The sequence below is a fragment of the Neomonachus schauinslandi genome, chromosome 7, assembly GCF_002201575.2.
Source record: "Neomonachus schauinslandi chromosome 7, ASM220157v2, whole genome shotgun sequence".
NCBI classification, from domain to species: domain Eukaryota; kingdom Metazoa; phylum Chordata; class Mammalia; order Carnivora; family Phocidae; genus Neomonachus; species Neomonachus schauinslandi.
Window position 1 is genome coordinate 123,009,150 of NC_058409.1, and position 11,218 is coordinate 123,020,367.

General features: G+C 41.2%; 1 pseudogene across 1 annotated transcript in view; it reads left to right on the plus strand.

The window, feature by feature from the left end:
- Positions 1 to 11,218, plus strand: part of LOC123325294 — a 70,318-nt pseudogene that overhangs the window by 27,738 nt on the left and 31,362 nt on the right. The window contains exon 6 of the transcript XR_006540350.1: position 1,169. The product of XR_006540350.1 is annotated as a UDP-glucuronosyltransferase 3A2-like (transcript). The remainder of the gene's footprint in view (positions 1 to 1,168; positions 1,170 to 11,218) is intronic.

The following is an 11,218-nucleotide window of genomic DNA, read 5'->3' on the forward strand; positions in this document are numbered from 1 at the left end:
TCTTCTTGTTCCTGCTGCTGGTCACCCTGGGCACCCTGTGGCTCTGTAGGAAGCTGGTGGGCATGGTGGCCAGGTGTCTGTGTGGGGCCAGGAAGCTGAAGAAGGCCTGATGGAGGTGCAGCCTTGACAGGTGTTTGGGGAGCCACTGGTTGTAGAAGGCTTTCCCTTAGCACAGAACACCCCTGGTGTCTTCCCCATATTGGCACTTGATTGGCACACAAATTGTGTTTCACTATTTTCTGCTTGTGTTTAAAAATTCTTGTGAGGCACTCTTGGATTTCTTGTGATAAAATTTTCCATTTTAACCACTAAGTGTGGAATCAATGGCATTAAGCACATTGACATTATCGTGTGAACCTCACTACCACCCATTCCAAGACTGTTTTCATCTTCCCACACTAAAAGGCAATGTTGGTCAAACAGTAATTCCCCACATCCCTGCCCCTACCACCCGCCTCACCAGCTCCTGGCTACCCCAGTTTTACTTTCTGTGTCTACCAATTTGATCTTGGCTTCTTGCCCCTCATCAGTGGACTCCTCACTCAGACTCAAAACTTCGGCAGACAGCCCCCACCTTCCTCCCCACTCCCTGTCCCTAGACACAGAGCCCTGCTTATTTCATCCTGGGTTCCTAGACACTTCTCAGTCTCGCTGCCTTTTCTCCATCCTCACGTTTCATGATATGGCAAGATATTGGCCAGTTCTTCCATATTGGGCCTTCCTCTTGCATCTCCTTTTCATCTGACCTCCAAGTTCAGGAAGCCTAGCCTCCATCGTGCAGCTAGGCTGGGATGGTCTTCCCAGGACTCCAGTTGTGATCTCTCTGCTGAGTTCTGTCCTTCAAAGAGCACTTCCTTTGCAAGGCAGGCCTAGAGCCTGCCTTTGGGCCACAGCTGATGCTGTGGTTTTCACTTTTCACCATTCCCTTCTCAGGATTCCCACTCTTAAAATGTAGTCATGGAGACTCAAATGCAGAATGTGGACATCTGCAGGAGGCTCTGGGGCCTCAAGTCTCATGGCTATGGCAGTTCACAGGACTTTGTTGATTTAGGAAACACACATCTGCCCCCCAAATATGGCAGAGAATATCTCTCTATGTGGTATATCTTTAGGAATTACATTCAGTTCCTAACAACATAAACCAGAAATAGTGTGGCTTAACCACCAGGGTTTGTGTTTGGTTGGTTTTTCTTTTCATTGACAAAGCCTAGATTCAGGTAATGGAGGGCTGGTTTGGTGGTTCTGTCATGTCTACAAAAGTTTTTCTCTCTCGTCTGCCTCCTCTTTCTCCTTCTTCATATATAGAATTATACTCTTTTCCTAAATTCCTAAAATCATCCTAAACACTGCCTTTCTGGTATATGGTTTTCATGAAATATTTCATCTTCAAATGATTATTTTCTCATAATTGATTTTCCTTCTTAAATGAATTAAGTTCTTCCTTAAAATTTTCTAATATATGGTATCTCATGGGCTAAAAATACAGAAAAGGAAATGTTTAGATATATGTAGTGGCCCTGGGAGAACCATAGTTTTTGATTGCTTAATTCTGGGTTTGGGAAACAGATCTTGTAATAATTAAAATTAAAAAATGAAAGTATTGATAAATAATTCCTGTACTGATACAGGGAAGGCCCACTCACTTGCCAATTCTAACAAAACATTTTCTTAGAAGTCTGCAAGACTAGGTGTCTGGTATCTACCCACTTTGTGAATCTGGTATTGTAAGAATGTCACAGACAGTCAGGAACATGTCACATGTAGAAATGTGTGTCCTTGGGGTGTGTGACTGTGCATGTTTGTGAAGTATGGTTTTATTTTTGTAATTCTTTTGAAACTACTTGAAATGATCTGTGGCAATAGTCCCTCAAGGAAGATATGGCAGTTTCTTGTGTTGTTGTTGGGGTCAACAGCCCCCATGTTTTCCCCAATGAGCAACACAGGGGCTGAGAGCTGAGGTTCCCTAGCTGGTAACTCCCTCCCATCCCCAGCATGCTGTTCTCCCCTAACATCTGGTAGTTTGTGAGCCCACCTCTGTGGTGGGTGCTTCCTCAGACCCACCCCTTTCCCTGAAATCAGATCAAGAGCAGCCAGTGAGCCATGGAGAATGATGCCTCTAATTTGTTCCCACCAAGCATCCTCCATAGGCTTGACATCATGGTCTTGATGACATGAACATCTAATCTCATCACTTCCTATTTAAAATCATTTGTGGCTCCCACTGCATGGAATACAAGGTCTCTGCGATTTCTCTCTGGTTACCACTGTAGGCACACCATTAGCTACCCTCCCCTTGCCCATTTCCCATGTCTACTACACCTGTTAAAGAGAAATTATGTAGACACTTGTGAAACCTGTTAAGGAAGACTTTGTTCAAGACTATTGCAGCAGGGAAGAGAAACTGAACTCAACTCCAAGTGCAGCAAGGGCAGGTGGGGATTCATAGCCAATAAGGAGAATGAAGGGGTGTTAAAGATAAATTATCGAATGGCTCTTTTTCAAGATGATAAGCAAGACTACTCAATGGAGGACTATCATGCTAGGTTTAGAGACTACTGTAACAGGGGAGAGAGATTGGGCTCAGTCCTGAACACAACAATGAAAAGTAGGAATTTTAGTTGAGTTGCTGACTGGGGGACAGTGGGTGGAAAATTACTATGAAGAAATGTCAGCAGTAAGGGGGGATTCTGACTAAACCTACCTAAAAGAATTCTTGCTGAGAGGTGGGCTAACATGATCAAACCTCACCTGGGGAATGGTAGAGGATGAGGAAACTGAGTAGCTATAGAGAGTGATCAGATATGGAGAATGGGAGTCTGCCTAAACTGACTTAGGTTTCTTGCTAAATTGGATCATGTAGAGATGAACATTCAATTCCAAAATTAGGGTCTAGTTGAGAAGACATTCACAGGCTACTCATTACAGTTTAGTCAAGGAGAGAATCTTTGTTAAGGCTCAGTTACTAGAGCAACTTAATTAGATATCAAGGATAAAGGTACAGGAAGACCAAAGTAACCAGTTATCAAGGGTGGAGGAATTCTCCATAAACTAGTTTAGTAGGATTCTTTGCTAGAAGTGGGCTCAGCTAGCCAAGGACAAGGTAGCAGGCTATGGTTGAACCCTAGTCTAGAAGAGGTTTCAGATGATCCTGACTAAAATTTGGCTGAGGATGGAGTCTTTGTCACTCATCCCAACACATTGTGCTGTTTTGTACCTCTATGTCTTTTGCCATGCTGTATCCTCTCTCAGAAACGCATTCTGCTCTTGTTAGAACAAAAAAACTACATGTTCTTCAATACCCACTAATGAACACATTAGTGTGGCTGGACCTGATCACCACATCCACAACAGAACTCACTGTATCCTCTTTGAAACATTGTTCTCACTATGTTGAAACTATTTGTTAACACACATGTCTCTCTGTTTAGAAGCCATAAGGCCCTAAATATCAGGGATTGGGTTCTTTTTATCTTCTTTTTACAGCACCTACATGGTGGCTCGTACAAACAGTGTTGGGATGATTGGATAGTCATTTAGGAAAAAGACAATATTGGATCCATATCTACACCAAAGCAGAAAGTACACTAAATACATCAGAGATTTAATGTAAAAAGTGATAACACACTGGGTCTAAAAAAAAATGTGAATTTCTCTATGACCTGTGTGTATGGAAAGACTTTCTAAACATGAGTTAAAAATGACAAAGAAAAGCTAGCTAATTCAACTAACTGGAGAATATTAAAATTTTTTTTCATGGCTGCATCACCATAAGTACAGTCAAAACACAAATGAAAAATGGGAGAAAAATATTTAAATATTCATCACACATAGAAGACTACTATTCCTAATACTTAAATATAAAAAAAGGCTATTAAAATTGAGGAATGAGGCTATGGCACATATACACATTGGAATAATAAGCAGCTATAAACTACAATGAGCAAGACAACTATAAACAATTTGAATCTGTTCAGTAAAAAAGAACAAAGTATAAGAATATAAATAAGCTCATTTTTATTTTTTAAAAAGAGAGGGAGAGAACAAAAATATAAATCTATCTGCATTCCTTTGCAAAACAAAGCAGAGGAAGAATAAACCAGAGAACCATGTGATAGATTATTTACAAGGCTGCTGTTAAATGGGGTGGAAGGGCATTGATGTAGGTGGCAGGCCTATGGATTTCTGTTTTTACAGTTTGGTTTTTGGAGGCATGTTAGTATTTTACGTGATAAATTTATATCTAAATAAAAAATAATGGGGGGAAACCCTAAAATAGAAACACACAGAAACAAATGAACTCAAAATTTTTCCAATGTGTGATATAACCCCCCGATGATAGTGGAAAAAAATGAACATAATTGCATTTGAACACAGTGCTTTGACACTCACTGTCTTGTCAATCTAAAGAAAAAAAGAACTGCAAATGATCTATTTTTTGAGTACTATATTTTTTGAGTAGTCTTTGGAGTAGGTTTGTTGTTCCCATTTGGGGAAGCCAAATGGGAATGGTAACCTTACCTCAGTGAATAGATGTTTGAGCAAATAAGTAAATATACCAAAGATGTTGAGAGTCAGATTTCTTAACTTTACTAAGGGATAATACAAATATGGAAATGGAGGAGATTAAAATCACCTCTGTGGTGTTGGATTGAAATGGAAGGTGTCAGTATGAATTCACAATTTTTTTTACAAATTAAATATACACATGGCTATAAAGATAGATATTTAATATTTGTAGCCATATCTATATCTATATATTTAATAACTATGTCCACCAAAAAGGAATATAAATAGCAGTACTTCACTGGCATTGAGCACTTCTAGCAAACATATCCAGATCTCTAAATAACACTCCCTATTGAAAGACTTCCTTGAGAAATGGATGATTTTAAGATGAAGATAAGGGAGTACAAGATGAGTCAGGAAATTTTGTGTAAAAAGGAAAGAAAAACCTCGCAAATGATAGAAGTTCCACAGGAGCAACCCAATAAATAATGATAGTAAGAAATTATAACCCATTGAATAAATATGGATTCAAGTGTAAACACTGAAAAAAGACATAGATAGATAATTAGGTAGATGGGAGAGAAGGCAAAGTTTTTTGTAAGAATATAATGCCACATGATAAAAAAAGAATACGAAGTTAAAAAATTAATAATTTGCCACCATGACAGTAATACTTGGAACAGAGAAGAAATATGAAAGATGATAAATGAGTGAGTGAAATTTGATAGGAACAGAATACTTACAGTTTTCAAAATGTCTCCCCACATCTTACTTCTTAATTATAGGGTAAAAAATAGCAACTTTATAGTGGAGAATCTTGGTGAACACCACCTTAAACAAGGGATAGAGTTATCATCTCTAATGACAGGACCATCTGACATCACTTCCTATTGTGATTGGAATCAACACCACCTTCGTAGTATTCCCACCAAACTCCCTAGTAACCTGAAGTATGAGAAACATCAGGTAAACCCAACTTGGGATCCATCATTCAAAATAAGCAGCTTGTACTCTTTAAAATATCAATGACATGAAAGACAAAAAGGGCTGAGAACCAATCTTCACTAAAGGAGATGAATAGACCTGATAACTCCATGCAATGTGTGATCCTGGATTGGCTCCTGCACCAGCAAATTCATATCACAACAGAGGATATTAATCGGACAATTGGAGGGATTGGAATAAGGTTTGTAGACAAAGTAATGTGATCGCATCAATATTAAATTGTGCTTTCCTAATGCAGATACATTTTTTCACTGGGAAGATAGAATATCTGAACAGATGATAATTGTGAATGCACGTGCATGCAACCACACAGTATAATGGAAAACTGGAATAATGTTGGGAGAGTTTTACAACCTTTCTAATGAATAAGTTCAAACATTTGTAAGACTAGGACTTCTTGGTGCCCACCATCCAGTCCTATTCTGTGATGCCTATTCAGAATTATAGACTGACCATTAGAGGTTCAGTGCTTCAGGTCAAGACCTGGCCCTCCAGCAAGGCTTAACCCTTAAGGGACACTAGCACTTGTTACCAATAGTTACTTCCCAAAGAAACTCTCTGAGCAATAAATGTAGGTAATTTTCCTTTAGGAATCAGCTTCTGAGATCTTGAGATTGGACACTAGCAAAGATTTTAAGCAGGCACCTGGGGAAATGGGGTATGGGGGTGGCAGTATGAAGTCAATAGAGCAGTTAGGAGGTGGGAAAATTCAGAGTCCTTAAAATGGAGATGGGTCTCAGTCACCTGGAGGTGACTCTTGAAAGAACTTCCTAAGGTCCCTATCATTCGTGGTTAAGAGAATCTTCTCTGTGGAGACTGTGGTGATTACAGCACAGAGAGGGGTTAAGGAAAGCTCACTAACCCCTCCTTCCCATTGTTCCAGGTTGGGGAGGGTGAGGACAGATTAGCCAGTGGAGCAGGTACTCTGGGAGGAGGAGCAGATGGGCAAGAAGTAACATAGAGAAGAGAAAAGAGTCAAGATCCATTCCTCTCCTCTTCCGCAGCTGCCTGCCAGTACATTCACTTGGCTACCAACAGCGCACATGCTTCCAGAGTCCATAGGTCGCTGTGCAATGCTCCCGGGACAGGGCTCTGGGCACAGGGCTGTGCTCCAAAGCTGGAACAGGAGCAAGCATGGTGGGGCAGTGGACACTGCTCCTTGCTGCCTTCCTTCTGCCGGGGTTCCTGCTCTCAGAAGCCGCCAAAATTCTGACTGTATCCTCACTGGGTGAGTGCTCGGCAGGAGAATCAGAGACAGCTGCATCCCAGGCACCTCAGCCAGGGCTCAGGCAGACAGCCTTGGGTCAGAGAGTCATTCCATGTGGTTTTCCAAATAGGGCTTGGGTCCCAGGCTACGGAGAAGAGGGTGTGGGTCAGGAGAAAAAACATTTCCTCTCTTTTTATTTGCTCTGGAAGTGATTCCCATTGTGCATAGCTGGGGCCAGAATTTAGATCCAGTGCTGACCTGGAGATCTTGAGCCTCCTACTCCAGGGAAGATAGGGACTTTCAGAGGTACAGCCTAAAAGTTATGGGGTGTGCAGTAGTTGCCAGTAGAAAGTGGAAGGTGAGGTCAATTTCAGGCTCCTGGAGGCCAAGGACGGGGCTCCTGTAGGCAGCAGCACAAACTGGGAATGCCATTAATAGGACACCTGGAGAATTGACCGAGGAGGGGGCCCCAGGACAATCAAGTTCTTGGGAATCCCCTCTCTCTTTCGCCCTTGCTGCTGGAGGGTTTTGAAGGACAGTGAAGCAGTTAATTCTGCGTGAAGTTGGGTTTATTTCCTTTACTCTTCCCCAAAGGGAACAGAAAGAACAGGAACATTTTCAGGATAAGGAGGCATCATAGGATGGAGTTTCCCCAAGAAGTTTTTGGATCTATTGTGAAAGGATAGGGGGCTCCCAGGATCACTTTTAGATCCCTCTGAATCTGGGGATCCTAGAGCTGGAAGAAACCACAGAGTTCATCTAATTGGGCAATAAGTGTAGGCATCCCCCTTTTATTTCCTGATAGGAAACCTGAGGGTGAGGGAAAGGAGGGGCCTTTTGCAAGAGCACATCAGACCTCCCTGATGGACACAGTCTGGACTTTACTCACTGTTTCTTACCTCAGACCTGTCCTCTTCCCCAAACTCTACTCTTTACCGTGGGGATTCCTAAAACTCAATATTTAAAAACCTTGATTTCTATTTTAAATTAATTTTTAATGATAATGGAAAAAACAAAAACAAGAACAAAGCAAGCTTCCTTACCTCTTGAAAGCACATGTCCTCCAGACACTGAGAGGGAGAATTCGGGTTTGGGGACGCTGGAAGCCCCTGCTCTGGCCCAGACTTCACTGGGCTCACCAAGACCCTCAGGAATGGCTGCCTCTGTGGGATAACTTCTCCCCTGTTCCATTTCTTCCATGAGTTGAATGTGAGCAAGAGTAGGCAGTCTGAAGAGGTAGGGATTTTTGTTTTCTATAATCCCTGTTACCTCAGTCAGCATAAGTATAGATATAAAAAACTAGAGTAGTTTCCACAGATACACACCATTACTGTAGTCCTGCATCCCTCTCTGCTGACCCAATAATCATGAGATCTTCATCTTCCAAATAACCCTCACTTCCCAATGTGGGAAAATTCTATTCCCTTAGTCCTGATTTCGCTTTCTTTGCTTCTGAGACCCATAGACTCAAAAAAAAAAAAAAAAAAAAAAAACCCCGTGTTGGCTCATGGTTTTAGAAAATCATTGTATTGATAGAACCTGTACCTCCCAGAGGATCAAGCTTCTCTTTCCTTAGAATCTCAGGAATCTTAGGATGGGTGTTACCCCAGCCCATCATGTGCAGGATCCTGCAGTTCCTCCCGAGGGCCCACACTTATCCTGAATGCCTTAATTTGATGTTCAGCAATTTTCAAGCTCCAACCGGAAACATCCTGCCAAATATTTTTGAATCTCAAGGATTTTGATTCTAAGTGGTGGGTCTACCTCCTTCTGCTCCAATGGCCATTTCTTGGACTGATATTCAAGTTCCCAGTTCCTGTCTGACTCTAGCATAAATTTCCAAAGGGAAGGATTCCATAAAGAGCTCTGACCAATAAGAACCCTTCCCACCCCCATACACAGCACTGTGTCTAATTTCCAGTACAGTTATTTCTTTGGGGCATGGTGTCTCCATAAGGCCTGGCTAAAATCAATATGTACCTAGGATCAGGAACTCCTTAAGGCCTAAGCAGAGAAGCTCATCACACTGACATGAAGACCATACAAAATGAAGTATTTGATGGAGGATTGCCTCAGGTCAAGATTTGGGCAGACCGGATATAGGTATCTCTGCTGGGACTTACCCAAAGTGAGGCAGGGGTACTGAAGTAATTAATCTTCCTTGGATCTTTTGATCTTTTGGACCTTTTGATCACCATCAACACTCTGCCCCCTTACGTTGCATATCCCCATCCTCCACATCAATTTCAGACTCTCTGTTCACATCTTTACAAAAATGAAATTTTGTATTGTTCCTAGGTGGAAGCCATTATCTACTGCTGGACCGGGTATCTCAGATTCTTCAAGATCATGGTCATAATGTCACTATGTTTCTTTATGGTGAAGAATTTTTAATCCCAGGTATGTTTTCTTGGAATCATTGAATTCTTCTATCCCAGAGAGACGGTGTCTTCTGTACAGCTCTGCTTAGCACAAAATCTTTCTGAATCTAGTTTCATTGAAAGAAGTGGAAAAATCTGTAAGTGTGTATGTTTATGTTACCTGCTGGATATCATAATAGGCTCTGTAGATCTGGCCATAACTCCATGTTTTACCCCCTTAGCTAGGTGTCATTCCCTTTCAGGCAAGCTCCATACATCATTATGATCATTTTGATAACTACTGCTCTGTGGTGTGCCTTTAATTGTGTTGAACAGAAGTGTTCAGCCATATTTATAGCTTCTGTTATGTAAGGAGAGCTGCTCTTCCTTTTTTATAGGTTACTTTCTACTTCTGTTATGAGACCTGAACTTTAAGAAAGCTTCTCAAAAAGATGTCTTTTAGTCATGTCCCAGGATCAGAATCTATCAATGAGATGATGGTATATTCTTGAGAAGTCACTGGCTGCCCATGACTTGTGCATAGTGATGTCAGATGTTCTTGAGTCACTGAATCCAAAAAATTTGTAGCTAAGATGAAGCTCATCAATCTTGTCAAGTCTTTCTGTTGACAGACAAGGATATAGAGGACAAGAGAACTAAAAATATTTGCTCATGTTCGCACAGCAGGTTAATAATAGAGTTGGGTGGTTCTGGAAGTTTAACTGGGTTTCTCATTCAGAATTGCTGAAGTTTAATTTAAAAAAATAAAAAATTAATCATTTTTGATGAAAACAAGTCTGAGCAATTATGAAAATCTGGAGATGAACTTCAGGCTCTGTTACTGTTTAATCACCTTCTAGATCGGGTTATATTTTGTTCACTGGATAGCCTTTCTTTTTTTTTTTTTTAAAGATTTTATTTATTTATTTGACAGAGAGAGAGCGCGAGAGAGGGAACACAAGCAGGGGGAGTGGGAGAAGGAGAAGCAGGCTTCCTGCCGAGCAGGGAGCCCGACGTGGTGCTCGATCCCAGGACCCTCGGCCAAAGGCAGATGCTTAACGACTGAGCCACCCAGGCGCCCCTGGATATCCTTTCTATACACACCCCTTTGTATCTGCCTTGATTGTCAGTCTGATTGTGTATTTGCCTTGACTGCCAACCATGGTAGTTGTAGTCCATGATCATTTTGTTTTGTGGTTCTCATGGGTTGCGGAACTACTGAAAGCTTTAGACCCTCTACCTCTTTAACAAACATGCCCACACTCAATTACAAACCATTCAGGGGACCCATGGATTCCCTTAGTTTTCTTCTTAGTTCCAAGTTTTAATTGTCCAGAGTTTCTTGCAATATTTACCATTTACTGGAAATTTCTGAGGTTTTGAAGTGGATTATTTAGTTTCTCTTCAGCAGTAGACATTGGTAGAGGTCTGCAAATAAGGAAACACATGATTGGATTGTTTTTATTGACCTGATGGAATACTCATTGTTGAACCTTTTGAGCCTGTATTAACTACCTGTTTGGATATCTTCTATATAGGGTTTTTATTTACAACTTTAATGAATAAATGACTGCAGAAAAACTCAATTAGCTACTGTTTCTATTGCTGAGATGCAGGATTGTTCTAATCAATAACTGAAATCACAAGTATACGATGCCACCTTCCAGTGGACTTAATTGTAGTTCTGACTCTTCCTTTTCCTAAGAGAGCTTGCTGTACCTCTCCTTCTACCAGGTAGATATTCCCCAGGTGACAAGTCTTCTTTGTTTTGGCGCTTCTGTGTAGTTACATCTTTGGTTCTCAGGGGCTTGCCTACAAACACTCAAGTGAAGTTCTGCCTGGAGGGACATTGTCCTGACCAGACCATTCCACCCCTTGAAGCCATTTAGTCCAGCTTTCTTTGGGTATGGAGGTAGGAGAGCAGATCAGTAGCTAATGTAAGGAAGCCCTATGTTGGAATTCAGGCTTTGATTAGACTCATGGGCTCCTTAGTTTATCTCTCTAGATTTGCTCACTTTAGCTTTGGGAGTTAAAGAACCCAGTATCTTAGTCTGCTGTTATCAAGGTGAGGTCAGTTTCTTTTTGCTGGGGTCTATAGAGTTTAATAAATTACAACCACCTTTCCCTCTGAATTTTAGAA